The sequence below is a fragment of the Misgurnus anguillicaudatus genome, chromosome 23, assembly GCF_027580225.2.
Source record: "Misgurnus anguillicaudatus chromosome 23, ASM2758022v2, whole genome shotgun sequence".
Classification (NCBI taxonomy): domain Eukaryota; kingdom Metazoa; phylum Chordata; class Actinopteri; order Cypriniformes; family Cobitidae; genus Misgurnus; species Misgurnus anguillicaudatus.
Genome location: NC_073359.2, coordinates 13,943,739 through 13,963,152, shown reverse-complemented (window position 1 = coordinate 13,963,152; position 19,414 = coordinate 13,943,739).

The following is a 19,414-nucleotide window of genomic DNA, read 5'->3' as shown; positions in this document are numbered from 1 at the left end:
CATAACTGACAAATTAATTTGTATCTCAATATGTGGTCTTTTCCTGAATTGTTTTTTTCCTGTTTACTACAGGTGATTTAAAATCAAATACTAACCTCAACCCTACAGTAGGTACATGTTGTTAATCATATATTTATATCTATTTGTGTTTTGCTTATTTGATGTGTTATAAATGATTATATACAAAATGAAATTTTTTATTTGCATATCAAAATATTGAATTGCATAATAATTAAGCACACATCTTTTTAACAGGTGGATTTATCAGATAAGATGATTGTGAGAGAGTGGACTTTAGGAGTTTGATAGCTGTCATTTGATCAATCCCATCATGCACCTCTTAGGAAATATGAGAGACAGGATTCAGGTTTCAGCGGAGTAATTAGGTTTCCCAGTCACTAATTACCTCCATGTATTACAAGGGTGATTGATTGTCATTTAAGCATTTTAATCTGGATAATATTTTCAGGAATAGCAGCAGCTATTCAAAGATTTATTTTCAAAGATATTGACATAAACATTAAAAGTTTAAAACTGTTCCAGAGAGAAGAGATTAATATGTTTATGTAAAATTTTAAATCTTGTGATTCAATGCTGTATCACGAAATTATGTACCTATAGTGACGTAATTTTGTGAGTGTTTCCGTGACACTGACACGTTTTTCACCTTTTTGCGTGAAAATCGTGTATTTCTGTGAATGTGTCACTGGCTGCGTCCGAAAACACATACTTCCATACTATTTAGTAGTCGAAAAGAAGTAGGTGAGGCGAGTAGTATGTCAGAATACATAGTATTCGAAAAACAGTATGCAAAAAGTACCCGGATGACCTACTACTTCCGGTTAGATTTTGCAATGTGCATACGATGGACACTTCACTATCCCATGATGCCCCAGGAGAGGAGTTAGCCAACGAAGAAGACAACGCGTTGGCTGTATTCGCGCTGGAATGTAATGACGACGTATGTCAAGTGATGTAGCAACTTGGCGGATGTAGTATTTCCGAATCTCATTCATACTACCAGGATTCATACTACACAGTACCTACTGTGTTAACGGTAAGTAAGTAGGTACTTCATCTCACTCAGTACCTACTGTACAGTATGCGGCTTCGGATGCAGCCACTGTCACATATTTGTTACTCTGTAACTGTTTTGTCCTATTTTCAAACCATTGACGCTTCGGTTTAGATTTGGTGTTTGCGTTAGGAAATCACTTTAGGTATTGGTTTATACCTTTTTTCATGATTTATTTTTATAATCTTTGATTTTTAAACCATTGTCGCCTAGCATTAGGGTTCGAGTTAGAGAATTTAGGGCAAAAAGGCGGAAAAAACGTGTCAGTGTCACGGAAAACACTCTCAAAATTACGTGACTATAGGTGCGTAATTTCGTGATAATGGGTTGTGTGATTTGATCCTAAATTTTTCAGTTTCAGTTTCTCATGTAATCCAATAATATACAAATGCTGTCTACAAAGAGTTTGTGGGTGTGTTAAGAGAGCATAGATTAGCAAGTGTACAAGCGTAACATGCTTCTTCGATGTGACTCATCCCTGTGCTCTTGTCTCTTACCACTACAAAAGACTTTAAAACAGAACTTCAAGCGCTTAACCCTTATTATTTATTCATCCCTTCAAACACATCATCTAGTAACTGAAGAGGGGTTAATGGCCGTAGGCTCATGTTTAGTTATGTTTAACTGTCTATTAACTTTGAAACAAAGCAGTTCACTCACCTCCTGCTCAGGTCCTCTGATAAACATTATCTTATGAGTTTCTTATCACAGCTGCTATTGGCTAAAGCAGATTTCTGTAAAGTTGTTCAGTAAACACATATAGGATATGCTTTTCTGTAATTCTGCATTGAGAGGTACAGTATGGTAAAACAAGAACAAACATTACTGTCAAACTGTATTTATATCATCACCTTCTCATTTAGTAATGATATCTCATTAATAACATGTCTCCTTCTAAAATTGGAGGTCATACACTCATTTTGCTGCTGTTTGATATATTTCTTCTTTCTATTGATAAGAGCTGGGTTTGAGACTCTGAGAGTAGACGTGGGACCCTACAGAGGCAGCGGGTGTCTCACATGTGATTACGGCAGCCCCTCAAACATGACTGCCATCCTCAACGCGTACAGATTTTATTAATCTGTCCTTCGGGAGCTTTCTTTGGCGCTCAATAACTGCCTTCAGATCCCACTAGACACTTGAGTGTGATAGAGAGCTGTTCTTGCTCACGTACCCCCTTCAGCTTCTTACCAGATTAACCGCGCAATCCATTAATAACAATCTTCGTCCTACTCATCCTACCAGCTCATTTTGAGCACTTTATTTCAAGTGACATTAATTTTAACAGCGAATACATTGGGGGTGTAATGACAGCACAGATATTAATTAATTGCATGTGTAATTGCAAAATTAAGTTTTGGGAGGTTGGTAATGATCTATGGAATTACAAGATGTGTGCTCCTATATGAGGGAAAGACGGACTTTTGACTAGCCAAGGCTTTGCTTTCTCTGAGAAAAAGGGCTGAGTGTAATATTTTTTTGTGTAATCCAGAAGTAGTTACTTTGCGTCCATTGGAAGTTTTATGCCCCATAATCTTCCTGTCATGCCTATCACTAATGTTTGGCCATCGGTTTGTTGGGGAAATCCTCCATTGATTTCAACTTTGCCACTTTAATTAACTTTGGTCCCAGATAATTGGGATCTAATACAAACTCTTGGGAAAGTTAAAAAAGTTGGACGAATGCTCATAATTTCCATTTTTGTCTCAAAGAGGGGCAGAATTAGATTGAATTGTTTATTGTCTTGAACTGTTTCAGAGTCGATGGGTGGTGGTCCTGCTGTAGTTTGATATGAGGACCACCATTATCTGGGTGAGGAGTAATTTCTGTAAGTTACAGAAGGACAAAAGTGATATTATATCCGTTTGGATTATTGCAGACATAAGTTGTTTCATTTGTGTTTTTTTCTGGATTTTTGTGCCAGTTAAGAGATTCTGTGTCAACTGTGAGATTTACATATGTTGAATCCATCTATATGTTACAAACTTTTCACATTGTTCACCAAAAGAAAGTTTGGTAACACTTTACTTGAAGGGGTGTGCATAAGACTAGCATGACACCTTCATAATAATGACATGACATGTGTTTGAGATACCTTTGTTATGCCAACTTGACATAAACCAATACATCATTACTTGTCATATATCTGTCATAAACATGGTATAGCAGATTAATTATCAAACTTAAGAAACTACCTAGCTTTATGAGTTAACATAACATTAAACTGTCATGTGGTTGGTTTTGACATAGGCTGTCATTAATTGTTAATACTCTGTCATATTGTTTTATAATAGCATCATGAATATTTTTCTTGACCTCAACTAGTGGTACATATTGAACTTGTCATTAAAATGTCATTAAGTCATTACTCGGTCAAAAAGTATAACAGCCTCATGAATATTTTAAATTGTATAATGTTTTTTTTCTCCATGTCTTAGAGAAATAAAACCAATCATTCAATACTACTACTACTACTACTACTAATAATAATAATAACTACAATTAATAAAATTATATATTTTTTGCATTTGGAGACAGATTCACCTAAAATTAAACAATGAGTACAATGGTGCTTTAAGCCATTCAGCGTTTGGTCCCTATTGGTGCAAAAATAAGGTTTATTACATTCACTGTAAAAAAATCTGTAGAAAATAAAGTAGCTATTACTGGGTATTAGTGGCAACTAGTTGCCAGTAACTTACTGTAGATTTTACATTTATGTTATTTACTAGCAACAGTTTGTTCACAGTTGAATGAACATGAAACATTTTCAGTCTTTATCTTTTACAGTAAGTTACTGACAACCAGCTGCATAATTACAGCTAATTTTTTACATTGTTAAATGAATGGATTAAATTACATGAATGCATTTTTGTTAGTTTTTTCTTCTATGTCAGAAAAGTTCAGAACACTCTGTGTGAAAAGAAGACATTCTGTTAGTGGTCAGTTTTTTATGTATTGTGCACATACATAAAGTTAAGTATAATCTTTTGAATGTCTGTTGCATTTTGTTAAGGTATTTAAAATTATTTGACATAGTATTAACACTTAATGACATTTTAATGACAAGTTTGGTAATGTCAGTTGGTAATGTCAAGTTGTCATGACAAGTTTTGATGTATTCAGGGCCAGATTAACACTTTGTTATACCCTGGGCAACAATATTCAAGGGCCCCATCATCACGACCCCAGGATCATGGTCATATACACAGAATATATTACTGTATTATACAGTACATATACTCAATACTTCAAATTCTAACTGTCATCGGGTGTATTTTGATTTACAAATATTTAACTGCTCATACAAATGCACTACTATGTCCATTATCAAAGACATTCACTCACATATGATGATATGAAAACTAAACACATCAGCATCTGTATAATCTCCGGCTGTAAACATAAGCTGGCAGTGTAGAAAAGTCCTGGCTAACTTAGCTGAGTTGTCCTCGTCGTTGACGGAATCTGACTTAACAGAACTTTTTAATTAATACACATTTAAGATGACCATGGATTAACTCTAATTTGCATAGTCATTGATATAAAAAGCTTATTTGTTGCATAAACAAGCATTGTCTAAAAATGAAAATTTTTACTTTTACTTAATTATTATTACAAGACCATCATATAGCCTAATATTAGACACCCAACCAAAGTGAAGAAAATGATCTTTAATTTGAAGTCTGAACTGAACATCAACGCAGACATGATTTCTCTCACAGAAGTTTAATATCATATGCTACATCTTGAACGTAGATATATAAATGAACACAGGGAAAGTAAGTTTAACACTATGAAGCACAAGCAAACATTCTGGAAGGCAGCTAAAAACCATCAGGACATAAACACTGGCTTATTTTATTTTATTGGAGCCTTACCTCCAGATAAAGTAATAAAATGGATTGATGATTTAAATGTTGTTTACTCACATGTGCGTTGTTAACTCTCCGTATTTTATGTTGGGCACTGCTTCACTCGTTCACTTTTCAACACGGTCGGTTTGTTTACAGTGTCGCGTGAGCAGCTACACTGCAGGTTCGACTTCATGTGGTGCTAAGCAGACCTCTTGATGATGTCAAAGTACCGCGAGAGCGATTCAAAGCAGATTTCTCCATGTGATAACTGGAATCGCTCTCGCGCTATTTTGCTGTCACTTGCCTGTGGGTTCTCTGCTCCCCAGTCACTTTTGCGCCGCTATAGTAATTTGATTTCATACGCCGATCGGATCGCGCAGATACCTGCGTATCACATAGACTACACCACTGTTTATATTTTACATTTTCTGCGTTTCTGATGTCCTTATCCTTTTTTAATTTCCGCTTCGCGCTCCCACTTAGCTTCTCCGTGTCTCGTTTTTTCTGTTGTACCAACGCCTTGCGTCACGTAATGCTCGGGGAACCTTTGACCCACCTCATGCGGACTGACCAATGAGGAGAGGGTCTTAACCTGAGGCCCTCTCTTCATTGGTCAGTCCGTTTGAGACTCAACCGCTCTCAACTCACGTTCAAAGTAATAAGCGCAGCGTCTCTCTTTGCAGCGCAAAAGCCCACGTTGACAGTTTGTTTAATATAAAGCGGCGAGCGGGAGATTACCAGATACAGTATTTTGCTCGTGCCCTTGCTGCCCTGGGCCCTTTGGAGGTCTTGGGCTCCTGGGCAATTGCCCAGTTGCCCGTATGGTTAATCCGGCCCTGGATGTATTGAATTATGTCAAGTTGTCAAAAAAATACATCTCAAACAATGTCATCTTTGCATTAAAATGACATAATTGAGCAAATAAAACAGTTGTCATAAATGTGTATAAAAATCTTCATGTTCATGACACGTGTCATGTCATGATTATGAAGGTGTGATGTTAGTCTTACGCACACCCCTTTAAGTAAAGTGTATAAACATATTAACTTTCTTTTGCTTTGCAAATAATAATTCACACGGGGCGAAAGTGTAAACACTTAAACAGTTAAAGCACGTATATGTGTGTGAAGTGAATGAGTGCAATCTTTAAGATAACATGAATGACATTTTCTGCGCGTCGCTTATTTAGGAACGTGAGCTGTTTTGGAATAAGTTTAAAATCTTAAAAACGCTGCTAATATCAAACTTTTTTAACCCAACTGTAAAAATGACCCTTTTAGTTTTTTTATTTATTTTATTTAATTACACAAGACCAGAAAACCTTGATAAAATGCTACACTCTGATAATAAAATATTCGTTAATAACTCTTGTCTCCGTGTGACTTTGGTCACAGATGATCTTTTAATTACTTCAAGATAAAGCAAGCTTCATTGTCAATCTAGGTGAATATAAAATAAATAAGTAAATAGATAAAAAAATATGAAAAATTTAAACTGAAGATTACTATGACATGAATTGCAATTAACATAAAAATAAAGTAAGTAAATAACAACTGAAACATTTGAATTAAATCTTTCTAATTTCCTTATTGTTTATCATGTTGCTTGTTTTGAACTAAGTCAAAACTGATTTTTAAATAATAAAGCAAGCTGTAATTCGACATTTTAAACGAATATCTGATATTTATTAATTTAGATGAAGATTAATTAGAAAGTTTTATTTTTAAACAATTAGTTCTGTTCGCGCAAACGCTGTACAGACATAGATAATAATAAGCTCAGCAAGTTTGTTCTAATGCTTATTATGCTTTCGTAAATTCTTATCAAAACTGTTGTTTTTTAACTATTCTGTCAGTGCACGTAATTGCACGTCTCTGTGCGTTGCGTTTCGGATCTGTCAGTCAGCGCGAGTATTGTCGATCTTAATAACTTTTTAACATAAATCAGTCCCGAATGTATCTTTTTTAATAACTTTTTAAACTTCAAGCACGTCCTGCATTTTATTTCCAAATTCCTGCATGTTTTTAAACCGAAACCAAGATGTGACATGACACGCATCTTAGTATATTAGGTTAATCATTTCACTCTCAGAAAACGTATTAGATGTTTAATTAATAGAGTATCTAAATTAATGTAGGCTACTTATTTTTTCTAAAAAAACTCCCACTCATTTAGACAGAATGGGCCACATATGTAACTGAGCTGCAAGATACAATAAACGCTTAAAGGTGATATACAGTCAATGCGCTCTCAAGTTCAAAGCATATAGGCACAAGCTGTATGAGGCTTTGAAAATGAGAAGTTTTTTTTCCATGCCTATTATTAATGAGAATCAAGTTATTTAAGTATTTTTGATTAAAATTGTGTATAATTATTTTTAATAAATATTTACTAAATATTATAATTATAATAAATAAGTTATAATTATAATAAAGCAACATTTCATTTAAAATGCCATTTTCATGTAATACGACAAACTTCCAGTTTAAGACCCGCCCACTTCCGGTTCCATCCGAATACAAATACAGATACAAATAATTTTGAGATTGTTACAGATACAAATACAGATACAAATACTGACTCCACTGCACACCCCCGTAAGAAATTGTTTTATGTAGCAGGTTCATTTTTTCTACTATATTTAGATAATTGTTATTTAATACTGTATGTTTAGGCTTGCTTTCAAGTTATGAAATAATAGCTTTAGTATTTCTTTCCTAAGTCAGACTTCTTTGGCAAGGCCTTTCTTTGTTCTGATGATCAAAAATAACAAAAGACTGCTACTTTCTCCTGATGTAATTTTCTTCACCAGCATTTTTTATTCAGTCACATTAATGCATGCAGTTCTTTTATTAACTTCAAAACATTGCAGTAACATAATGTGTATTACATATGTGCAAAACCAATCAAGCAAAAGTCAATGTATAGTTCCTCCTTTATCTCTACAACTGCATAAGCTCCTCCATGCTCGGCTGCCCCAGCAGCTGGGCAGTGTAAGGGTTAAGTGCGATGCTCCCAATAGTTTGTATGTTTCTCATGCAGTTCTGTTTACCTTGAGAGAAAGGCTTTTATTCAGTGGGAGGCTCATCTGTTTGTTTCCCAGGAGTGTCCTCGTCTACAGGTACAAATGACTTGTTGTTCCCGCATCCCGCCTGCTTCCTTGGCGACGGATAGACGAGAAGTGCCGTGTGAGTGAGCAAGACTCAAATGTGATCTGGGTCAGGCCTGTGGCAGGCCGTGGGGACGAGGACACACCTACACGCACGCACAGAGTCACTCTCTCAGGCTGCCTAAAAATTTTTTGTTGAATCAACTCGGATTTACAAGTCATTTCAACTTACTATTATTTATCTTGACTAGAGATGAGTTGTTATAACTACAGGTGAGTTGTTATAACTTATAAAATTAAGTTGACTTCTCTCAACTATATTTTATAAGTTGTGACAACTCATCTTTGTTGACATGACTTCTGAGTTGATTTAACAAAAAAATTTAAGGCAGCAAAGTATTTTTTACAGTGTGCTTTAGAAGTTTATGCGTAGCTTGTCCAATGAGACTGACCCTTTATGCACTCTGTCAGTATATGAAAGAGGATATATACTTACCATAAATTAGCTACAGTGCTATTGTATGATTATTAGATTGCAAATGAGTCATGTTACGAAACTAATGCAGTCATTACAATACTATGATCATGTGTGTAAGACTAAACACGTTTCCTTACACAGCAAGATGTGATACTAATAATATGCCATTGTGTATTGGTTATTTTGGCAATGCACATGATACTTTTACATAGTTTGAAATAGCATGCAAATGCGCAATGGTGTATGAATAAGGTAATGATTCAGCACAGTGACTATCAAACTGCTATGATGTTATCTTCATAGGTACATCTGATGCAACTGTACCGCACTACCACTAATAATGTACACACTCTAAAAAAAATTGCTGTAATTTTGCAGCTGGTTGCCAGTAACTTACTGTAGAAGTTAAAGTCAAAAAAAATTTCATGTTCATTTAACTTTGAACAAAATGTTGCCAGTAAATAACATAAATGTAAAATCTACAGTAAGTTACTGGCAGCTAATTCTTTACAGTGATTTAAAAAGTATCCAAAGGTTTATTTAAATTTAGTGGGTTTACATGGAAAAGTGTTTGAAAATTGTAGGTTGTTTTAATGTATAATGTTTATATTGAATTTACCAATAGCTGTAATTGTATAGTATTTTATATTTTATCCATTGTATTATCAGCGGTCACTATTGTTGTCAACTCTATTGTAACCAATATTTCACTTTTAAGTAAACTACTCAAATATTCTAAACCTACCTTAAAAAATTAGAACCTACTCTAATAGGTTATTTAATGTAAATTGTTGTCAGATGCAATGTGTTCACTCTATGCTATAATGCAAAACTTACAGTATTTCAGTCTGCTACTAGCTGCCATGATTTCATAGACCGCAAAGTTAAAAATTCCACACTCCTTCAAAAAACCCTCTGCCAGATCTAAAGAATCAGATAAAGGGACGGACTATTGCATTTTATGCGCAGTTTACACCTTTTTCTTGATCTCTGAGCTATGTAGAGATCGAGTTTCCTGTGAAAGAAAGGCAGGGGGACAAGGGGAGCAAAAAAAACAGGGCTCCCTCAATGCTGGTCGGGATTGAAAAGCGAGACCAGTGCTGACAGCTAAATGCGCTAATTTTCTTCTGGGAGCAGAGTTTGTCTTTCCAGGGCAGTGGGCAATCAGAAGATACCGTAAAGGCCTTGTACCCTGTCTGGTGTACTGATGTCAATGGATCTCATGGGAGAACCTGCAACAGAGTTAAAGTTGAGCTTTACCTGCACCATTGTCAGGCAATGTCCATTGACAGGTGAACCTGACTTCTGTCTTTGTGAAGGCTTGTGCTATGAAGGAAGTTTGCCTGAACTATATAACATGGCAAATAAGTTATTTTGAGAGTTAACCACTGGGGTGGGAAAATCTGATGTACAGTAATTATTGTCTGTTTCTAATATGATGGCTAATACGTGTGTTTTCTACTCATAGGTTGAGCGAATACAATGCCTGTGCAATAATCACCCAGCAGTTTTCCCTTCTTGTGTTAAAACTGCATTAGAGTAGTGATTACCTATAATATAGGCTCTTATCTGCTCTGGGTACTGCTTCATTACACCCACTGTATTCCTTACAGTGCTATGAAACCTGAATCAAAGGCCCGTTTTAAATGTTAAGAGCTAGTTTTGATTCATCTGAACTTAACAGACACTGGCATACAAAGCCGTATTCATTGAAGTCAGTCTCAAAATAGTGTAATAATAATAACTAAAACACAATAAAATATATTTTCTTTAGGCTTTGTATCAAAAATGTAGATGGAATCTGTCTGAAATTCTGGAGTATATGCTGCCTAATGACATGTTAATTTTTTATAATATTGAAAATGCAGAGTTTGATGGCACATACAGTCATTTTATTGTACGCCACAACAGGAATGATCCTCAACATAGCAAAATAAAATAAAAAATCCATAAAAAATATATTTGCTTGATTGTATCTCTTTGGTGCCACTTTTACATACAAAGAGAGTGTAGATGTTTCTTTATAGCTCGGCGTTAGCAGCTTAAAGGGTCATGTGTTCCAACCCAGGAAACACACATACTGAAAAAAAAAATTACGTCTTAAGTCGCTTTGGATAAAAGAATCTGCCAAATGCAGAAATGTAAATATAAATGTAGATGGGACATAAAATGGGTCAGATTCACACCTGCATTTCACATTTGAGAATCGAAAGTAAACGGATTTAATTTACTAAATGCTGTGGCTTAATTTCTTGAATATTACAAGTTTATAGTTTAATATTAGCATACATGTGCTTGAACATTAAATAACCTCATACAAATGAGTTGTTAAAGAACAACACATTACATAACAAACTGCTGCTTATTCATGTGACAGACCCTTTTATATATATATATATATATATATATATATATATATATATATATATATATATATATATATATATATATATATATAAAACTTACAGTGCATTACGAGGTTGACATTTTGTGATCCTGGGTTCAAACCCATGACCTTTTGCATTACTAACACGATACTCTACCACTGAGCTATACAGGAGCACACTCCCTAGCAGTGAGAAAAGTGTCACTAGAGGGCACTGCCACTGCATATCCTATAGAAAAGATAGACCTGCTTCTTCTGTACTGATAATTTGTTTAGATATAACCCCACTAAACCAGGAAAGGTGATGTTATACCTCAAACAAAGCAACTTCCTTGAAACTGGTGCTATTTTTTTTTTTTTAAGTTAAATATTCAAACTAAATACCAGCCAAAATAACTAAATACCCAAAGTACTCAATATTTATCAGTATATCACTGAAATGTTTTAAAATAACATTTTAAGCTGTTTTTTAATCGAAGCATCAGTTTAGACTCCTTTATGCTCTCCATAGCTCTGCAGCGGACGCTTTGTGGTGACATCATTCCAGTCACAGATGTTTTCTTCACTTTAAGAAGAGGGACAAAACAGTAGTAAACCCAGGCCAGCTTATGATGGGGCTGTTACCCACAATTCACTGGGGCGCTGGATGGTTCCCACTAGTTTCTGGTCGGCTTGGAAACGGCAACTTATTAATCTTGTGATGGTAGGCCAGCTGCAGCCGTGGCAGTTACCGTATTTCACCATCAAACCTTTTTTTTCTGGGAGTGGCCACATTAAACTTTAAATCTTTTGTGTAGCCTAATCTCTTCATGTAGTATGTTTATTTCCTTTAAAATATATATGTATATATTTGAGGTGTACAAAACTTTCTCTGCTGGTAATCACCTAAAACATAGCCGCACAGACACAGACTAATCGAACTAGACTAACCGAGATTCAAGTCTGGTGGTGTCATCCTTCTTTTCACTTTCCCCCTCCTGTTTCTCTTTTTAAAACCGTGCTGATTAGGTTTACTAATTCAGAGAGACTGCTTAGTTTCCAACTTTAATGATATTCCCCCGACATATCACCCATGGTTGCCTGGAGACCGGATTTGAGCTAGGCCCCTCATTCGATTCCCACACATCAGAGCCCTGAAAAGCAATTTTTTCTCCTTGAGCTTTTGATGCAGTCTCCTCTGAAACCCTTCCCCCTGCTGTGTCAGTATGGGTGGGCAGAACGTTGGCAGAATGGGCCGGGAGGTGAAGGGGAGGCCTGTGGGTTGCTGGTCACACATCAAGGCCTGAAAACAAAGGCCCCAGGAACTTTCCTTACAAACACAAATTCGGCTCACTGAAAGTAAATGTGCTAGCCTCCGTTCTTTAAGGATGCGGACACTGATGCAAGAAAAGTCAGTGCTCAAAATACCGCTCAACAGCAACAAGTTTACCAAGGGTTATACCATCACAGTTTTGGGAACGGTTTTGATGCTTTTTAGAAGTTAACGTTCAATATAAAGGTTTTAGCTACTCTAAGACATTGTTTATACTGCTGCAAATTCTTCATTATTGATTTGCTAACTGTAAAAACAAATTTTGTTATGGTGTTTTTTTTTTTGTCAAAGTCATTGGGGTGGTTTTCCAGACAGAAATTAGCTTAAGCCAGGACTAGGCCTTAGTTTAATTAGGAAATATTACTAGTTTTAACAAACATGCCTTACTAAAAACATTACCTGTGTGCATTTTGAGGCAAAACAAATGGTACTGGTGTATTTTATTGTCAGTGCAAGTTGTTTTCAGTTTAGACAGCCCTTACGTTTATTTTAGTCTAGGACTAGTCTAATCCCTGTCAAAGAAAACGCCCCTTAATGTCTCCAAAAAGGGAATAATGTTTTAGTTTTAGTCAGTCTTATATTTTGCTAGATATTCCTTTCCACTGCAGATTTATTTGAGTACTCTTTAAATTACTAATTATTAAATCAAAAGTTTGGTAAATTGATAAGACAGGGCTTTGAGATCTGTCTGCAGTTTTAATGTGTCCAGTACTGACAAAAGTCTTCATGGCAACAAAAAAATGAAACAAGTTTACAGTTTTTAGTGTTCAGAAACACATACAAAATGTCTGCGACCCTACAGTATGTGGACAACTCTTGTTTTGTCCTTTTCTGTAAATGGAGCGTAAATCGTTGAGGATGTCCCTGCCACTCATATAAGTGCGTGAAAGTTTCATGTTACATGGAGAAAGAAGGCAGCATTTGTAAGCCCCTTATCGAGTCTCTCTCGTCATGTAGGCCACAAAATGATAAGAGCAGCGCCACCATAACAAGGAGGAGACTGTTTCTCCAACACAAAATAAAGTCATCCTGGAGGCTGCTCCTGGAGGCTCCTTCATTTTGCCATTTTAATGATTTTCTGTGTAACGAACACTCACATGAACACACAAAGATAACTGATGGCACTTGCAAGTGGTGTTTGGCCTCACCAGCAAGTGACAAACATATAGTTGTTTGCCAGTAAGATAATGGGTTAAAATGCTTTCTGAAATGTCAATGGTATTCTTTCTAGCTATTTAATAAGAAAAAAACATAGTTCAATATGTTTACATACAGTAAACAAAGTGTTCATTAAAAAATGAGCTGGATAAAAGTGAATTAAAGTGTTGTAGCTATTTAAGTTAATAGATAAGTTGTGTGATTGATTGCTTCTTATGAACCCCTACAAACTTAAGTTGTTGACGTCACTTCTGCAATTCAAACAATTGGGCTGCATTTACAAACACTAGAGTACCCAAACCCTTCCTGGTCAAGAAGCTCTAGATGCCTATAGGCTGATGTAAGATTCTTAAATGAGGAGATAGATTAGCCTGGTTGCCAAGCACTGGCCACTCCGACTGCTTTCTATTCCAGCACTCTGAAACGCTCTCAAAAGTGCCATTTAAAATTAATTAAAACCTGTTTTTGCCACTAAGACTTTACCACTTTAGATATTGTTTCCTTAAGACTAGTTTCACTTTCAAAGTAAAACAAACTCTGATTTTATTTATGTCTACACAGTTTACCAGCATGACATTAATACATTTAGTAGTTTATGGTATACAAATTTAGTTTTTGGAAATCTCCCTTTGAACTTTAGTGTTAACTGAAACAATAAACAAAAGAAAATATCAATTTATACTTAGAAAGTGTAATGACACAAGCAAATCTTGATTCCTAAAACTTCTGTTTCTACAAAAAAAAAAAAAAAATGTTGACCATCCCCCTTCTTTGTTGGGAAGTTTACCGATGCTATCTGGTCAGTGGTACATAGCCACATTCAAAGTGCAGCATGGGCACTCTGCCATTGTTTCCTTTGCTACGGCACTGAACATATTGCTGGGTCCAATTGTTCTCTTTATCTTTGTGTTGGACTGAAAATAGACAGACACACTTGTAGGTTTTGAGGCACATGCACTGTGATTTTCAAAAGAAAACTTTCTTTACTCTTTCTCTTTACATAAGTAATGGAGTAAAAGCCAAAGTCTTGTGCTCTTACATGGAGACATGGATCAGAAAAGACTGATTGATTGGTGGATGGGCCGTTTCCTCTCCATCACTCTTTAATCATTGGATAATGGACTGTTTAGATGTAACACGATGCCCTTTGGGTTCAATCCAATGTGTTTCTTTTAGAGTCTCTAAACTCATCTTGAGAGCAATAATGTTTGGACATTTTGCGTATTATGATTAAGAAGATTTCTGTTAATTTCTACAAAAAAAATCCATGCTCACAGTTCTCATCAAACAAGAATGTTTATCTTCTCTTTTTTAACTATTAAAATATTTAACATATTTTTCAACTAGAAGAATTTATAGAGGCTTTTTAAAAATATATATATCAGCATCTCGCATCTTTCTTTTCCCCACTTTGGACTTTTCACAAGTTTGATTAATCAAGATAATTAATTTCTACAGCAAATTACAGCATTCGCTCCCAGCTTTTACTCTGAGTGAGTGCTGTTTTGACAGTTATTCACATTGCTTGTCTTCAAGTGTGATTCGCCACTGTTTAATGACAAAGATATCATGTGGCGCATCTTCAAACATGACACTGACATGTGGTATTTAGTCAGTCATTTTGTAACAAGTAAAATTGCACTTTTATGACATTCAAGTGTTTCCCATGATGTAAACGTAGGCCACCACTCATTAATAATGCATTTGCCGAAAAAAGTTAGGAAAAAGACAATTTTAGCGAGCTTTTGAAAGTCAAAAGCAACAAAGGAGACAAAGAACCATTGTGTATTTACAAAATTAAACAGCCCTGTCATTGTGGCAGAGTGAGTCATTTTAAGGCAGAAAAGTCGTATAAAGCAGCAATTTCATTCTAATTTCATTCCAGTCTGTTTCTGAAACAATTGAAGTAGGCATTGATGTGTTTATCTCAATGTGTAATTGGGTATTGTTCATCTCTGAAAAGTTTCCATCAGCGGGAAGGAGATGGTGTAGAGAGGCCTGCTCGAGGTTTTAACGTGGGAGGGAAAATGCGCTTTAACAGTTCTTATTGCATTAGAACTTCTTTGGCACATTTAAATGAACACTACATTGTATGATGGCATTCAATGTGATTTCCAATTAATTTTGAAGAGCTTTTGGAAACATCCAGACATTTTAAAGCATTTTTAAATTTTTAGTGCTAACCATAATGTGAAATATACACATTTTTAAGGTACATAATAAAACGCATTTGGACACTTAAGTCACTGTTAGTATACAAATGTCATTGCACTATCAAAATATTGAAATAACTGGTCACTTTTTGGAATAGTTTCTCATAATTTACTCACCCTCATGCTATCCCTCATGAGATTCTCTTTCTTTAGTTGAACATATGGAGTAAATACTATTCTGGCTCTTTCTAGCTTTGTAATGCCACTGATTGATGGTTAATGTTTTAACGGTCTGGAAGGCATATATATATATATATATATATATATATATATATATATATATATATATATATATATATATATCAACAAATGCAATCATTTTGTATGGTATAATTGAAGTATGATGTGTCATCAATGAATTAGACACATTCAGAGGTGGACAGCTGCTTGATAAATACATCTTTTATCATTTAGGATTTTTATAATTAATGTAATAAGAACTTCTTATACATTGGTAAAAGAAAAATATATTTAGAGGCATATTTCATCTAATTACAGATTAAACCCGAAAAAAATATTGTTGTAATCCAGTAACCAATTTATAAATCATAAATACATCTCTGCTGAATTCTGTTACCCATGGGTGGATTGGCCATCTGGGAATTCTGGCAAATGCCAGAGGGGCCAGACCATTTTTTTATGTGGGCCGGTGAGACAACCTGATCTCACAAAATACGTGAAATAGTCACGCATTATTTTGCTCAGTTTTGCGTGACATTGTCACGTATTTCCACCATATTACGTGCCCCTGACCCAAACCCAACTCTAACCCTAACGTCAGGCGACGATGGTTTAAAAAGCATAAAATTCTTTTTATAAACCAATACATTAAGTGACATCTTAAAGCAAACAGCAAATCTAACCCCAAACCGAAGCGACAATTGTTTAAAAATAGGAAAAACAGTTGAGTAACCAATACGTGAAACTGTCACGGAAAAGAAAGTCGTGCCAGGGGCACGTAATATGGTGGAAATACGTGACAATGTCACGCAAAACTGAGCAAAATAATGCATGACTATTTCACGGAAATTTGTGAGATCAGGTAGTTTTTATATATACCCGATCAGAGGTTACGCGGACACAGGGGAGAACTGGTCATATGGAGCCGCTTGGTAATGTGGGTCGGTTCGCTGTTATTCACATAAGTTATTATTAAGAAATAATATTAATAATAATAATAACGATTACAATACTGTGTTCTTTTCCTTGGACCTAGTTGTAACTTGCTGTTGTCATGTCATTGCCGCCTTCTTCAAAACACAAAGTCATTTAGTGCAGCAGTCTCACAGAGCACATTAGTGTTAGAATGTTGACAAATCAAAATTAAGAAGGCAGTTCACAGAAGCTGCCGTTCTCCAACGACTCCAAGCCCATTTAAATACACGGCAGAGCAAGACTTTAACCAATCAAATGAAAGAAGTCAGGTATTTCTTATAACGAACATGAATTCCAGCCAATCACATTACACAGCTGAGCAGAATTCCAACCAATAAAATGAAAGGAAGAGTTTCTGTTAACTACGTTTGAGCAGTTGTACTGAGTGCTTACAGGCCCTGTACCTAATTTCACACAGCGGACTTTTGGACTTCCTCAGAGTTCACACTTTGATGTGGATTCATTTAGTGCACATTTTAGGGACCCTTGACGCGAGTCCACGAGGGTGCACCGGAGTCGTATTTTGGGCCAGACTCGAGCGTTACTCCGGAAATTTTGCCCATGTGTGAACTCCTCCCATCTGTCTTCTGATTTCTCTTTCGCAAGACTTCTGGGTTGGTAAAGTGCGTGGAGCCTGCAGCAGTGTGGGCTTTGCCAAAGACTGCATCAAGGGTGCAAAGAGGGCGCTGATGAGCACACTTTGGAGCATAAAAATGACAGCTTATTAATCAAACAAAATGATGTTTCTTGAAAATGTGAAGTATCAGAAAGTTTTCTGTGATGGTTGGGGTTAGGGAATGGGGTAGGTAAGGGGAATAGAATACAGTTTGTATACAGTATAAAATGCATTACGTCAAAACATGGAAACCAGAATGTTTGTGTGTGTGTGTGTGTGTGTGTGTGTGTGTGTGTGTTTGTGTGTGTGTGTGTGTGTGTGTGTGTGTGTGTGTGTGTGTGTGTGTGTGTGTGTGTGTGTGTATGTATGTGTGTGTGTGTACATGCATATGTGTGTTTTACAGAAGATTCAAAGCAATCTTGACCTAACCGTGATGCTCTAAACAGATGTGTAGAGAGCACACACCGGCCTACCCGGCTTTGCTCACGCACGCATGCACGCGCGCACACACACACACACATCCTGAGCAAATGCAGCTTTGTGTACATTTCTCAGAGTAACTCTGGCTGGGTTGTGGGACGTCCCATGGGGCTGGGGTCTCGCTGAACTGGATTAGAGGGTTATGTCCCTGGTGCATAGAGACAAATTGATAATTAACTCTTCAAATTAGCTTGTGCGTGAATCACAAAACAACTCAGTGACTCGGTTCTTCATGCTTTCTCCATTCAGAAACAACCAAAACTTTCTGCCATTGATATTATTAAGGTATTAGCAGTGTTGGGGATTAACAGAATAATTGTAACTGCGATAAACATTTAGGGCCAGATTTACTAACATCTTGCCAGTGCAAACACATCTTTTACCGGTAAAAAGCTGACTACTGTCAGGATTTACGAAAGACAGGTAGTGAAAATCTAGTGCTGACAAAGGCATGGACTTGTAACTGTTGTTTTTGTAACTGACCTTATTGCATATGCATTTGTAGGAGTTTAGACACAAAATGTATACATTTTTAATAGAATTTTAGATCAAGATAACATAAATTGTAAAATACACAGATAGATTCAACATACCAACTTTTAAAATAATTTTAGACTCTTTGAGGATGATTATAAGCTTATTCTACAGGTGTACTCTCACCAAGGCATGTTAAAAATAAGAAAAGCAGACTTGCTCAAATCAGAAGATCCTCAGTATTATGCATACATCTAGGATTGTGGTCTCCATAGCAAAGCATCCTTTACTCCAAATGCAGGTTTTCAAAGGAAGGGCGATTATTTGCTCAGTATGTGCCACTAATCCTGCTTTATCTGCATGGACACCACCAAAAATACTTTGATCAGAGGTAACATCATTTAGACTATGTTTATTCCCAGATGTACTGTGAATAAAAGAAAAAAAAAATTCCATTTAACTCTACTCATGTCTTGAAGCTGAGAAGATCCTATTTAATGTTGTTGATTAAGCTATTCTCTTGGCCCTCTTGTAATGGAATACATCTGTCCTCACTCTATCCCGTTTCCTGTGATGTTTTTAAAACCTGACTTAACCACCTGGCATCACATGCAGTATGGTTTGCTTTCATTACTCAGTTTGAGAGAGCGAAACTTCTAGCGTTTCTGCCTCAAGGGTATTTGATGCTCACCTGAGAAGATTCATTCACCTCTGCAGGTGTAACTCCAAACGCCTACCTGTAAATACATGGTGTATTTGAACCTAAAGCACATTTGAACATCCGTAAGAAATTTATTGTACACTGTAGAAAGAGTACAGATGGTTTTTATTTGAACATGTTATACATTTGAAAAAATCTCAAACAGTAACAGGTGTAGTGCAAATAAATTATAAGCAAAACAAGCTATGTTGTCCTTGTAATCTGAGTGTTTATCTTTGGTTTCTATTTCTGTTGCACTGTTCTGGTTAGCTCTGCCCACTCAAGACATCTGAATATTAGAGAGTTGAATATCATAGAGACATGGGATGAGCTCATATGAGCTCAGTAAGCAACCCCCTGAACAACCTAACAACCCCTACAAAAGTAGTTTTAAACAACAT